Consider the following 932-nt stretch of genomic DNA (forward strand, 5'->3'; position numbering starts at 1 on the left):
CTCTCTGTCAAAAATAAATTAACTTTAAAAAAAAAAAAGAATTTTTATGATAGGAAGGATTCTCCCCTAGAGCCCCAGGAGGGAGGAAGGCCCTGCCCAGCACCTGGATCTCAACCTGGGGAAGCTGATTTCGGACTCCTGGCCTCCAGAACCGTCAGAGAACACATTTCTGTTGTTGTCAGCCACCACGTGTGGGCTAATGTGTTACAGCGGCCCCCAGAAACTGATACACCTCCCAAGCTTGACCTGCCTCTTCACTGTGACCTCCCCGGCCCTCCTCCACTAACCCCCTCCATGAGCAGACAATTCAGATTGGGGGTAGGGAGATGAAAAAAGAAAGGGGGTAATCAAGAAGAAGGAGAGGAGAGGGTAGCACAAAAGGCTGGAGTGTGAGTGGGTAGGGGGAGTGGATTTTACTCAGATGCTGGAGCCAGGGCCACAACTGCCGAAGAGGAGCCCCGTGTTCGTGCCTCCCCTCCCCTTCCCCAATAAATATTCTCAAGCGGAAGTGGGAGAGGCTGAGAGTTCTCAAGTCCTTCCTCGGCCTCATGCCCCTCACCCCACCCCCTGGCCATGATCCCCATAGAAGAGTCAACCTACAGCCAGGCGAGCCTCACTCCCTGGCCTCCAGCCCCACACTGGCCTTGCCCAAACACTGCCATTTACACCCCCACCCCAGGGTCTTTGCACTTGTTGTCCCTCTGCCTGAAATGCTCTTCATCCGCATATCCACGTGTCTCATTCCCCACCTGCTTTAGGTCCTTGTTCACATGTCACCTACCGGATGAGGCCTTCCCTGATCACCCTATTTAAACTGCGATCCCTCACCCCATTCCCTCTACCCCTTCCTTATTTAATTGTTCCCTGTAGCACCGACCACCGTCTGACATACTACATATGTATCTAACTTATTAGTTATTTACAAGTCTCCT

The sequence above is a fragment of the Herpailurus yagouaroundi genome, unplaced genomic scaffold (assembly GCF_014898765.1).
Source record: "Herpailurus yagouaroundi ecotype Mexico unplaced genomic scaffold, PumYag 161, whole genome shotgun sequence".
NCBI classification, from domain to species: Eukaryota; Metazoa; Chordata; class Mammalia; order Carnivora; family Felidae; genus Herpailurus; species Herpailurus yagouaroundi.